Genomic DNA, 846 nt, shown 5'->3' on the forward strand with positions numbered 1-846 from the left:
GAACCCGGGAGGCGGAGCTTGCAGTGAGCCCAGATCGCACCACTGCCCTCCAGCCTGGGCGACAGAGTGAGACTCTGTCTCAAAAAGAAAAAAAAATAACCCAAACAAATAAAAAAAGAAATTATGCCAAGGAACCTAGACTTTATCCCACAGGCCAGGAGAGCCCCTGAAGAATTTTCAGGCAGAGGAGAGTATAATTTGAGCTCTAGATGGTTCTTATTTAAAAGCTCATCTTTTTGGCTCCAAGAATTTTGATATATTGAAGGAAAATGAACATAAGCAAGAAAAGAGAGATCACAATTTATAGTTAATTTAGCCAGAAGCATCACAGCAATTTTGGTGAGAGAAGAGAGTAGACTGTTGGGTTGAATGCACCGTGGGTGTTATTTCACAGACTTACCTCATTTGGGGGGAAAAGGAAGAAAAGTGAGTATTTTCACAGTGTAGGATATGGAGGCACGATTGGGGAGAATCCATTCGTGTGCCGGTCCCCACCCGGTGGAAGATGGCAGAGGGGCCTAACTAACTAGTGAGTTAGGTGGGCAGAAGGGCTGAGAGCTGTGGGGAGGAGCTGCAGGCCTGCCGGGGTTACCAGTGTAGGGGAGCTCTGTAGGGGTGAGGTGGGGAGGCAACGCAGTAGACACAGGCCTCTGAGAGCCTCCTCCGCAGCAACAAGCAGCTGCCACCTCCCCAGGGCCGCAGTGTTTTACTTAATGTTCTGGGCTCGACTTTTTTTTTTTTTTTTTTTTTCGAGACAGATTCTTGCTCTGTCGCCCAGGCTGGAGTACAGTGGTGCGATCTCGGCTCACTGCAACCTCTGCCTCCTGGGTTCAAGCAATTCTCCTG

The sequence above is a fragment of the Mandrillus leucophaeus genome, unplaced genomic scaffold (assembly GCF_000951045.1).
Source record: "Mandrillus leucophaeus isolate KB7577 unplaced genomic scaffold, Mleu.le_1.0 Scaffold310, whole genome shotgun sequence".
NCBI lineage: Eukaryota > Metazoa > Chordata > Mammalia > Primates > Cercopithecidae > Mandrillus > Mandrillus leucophaeus.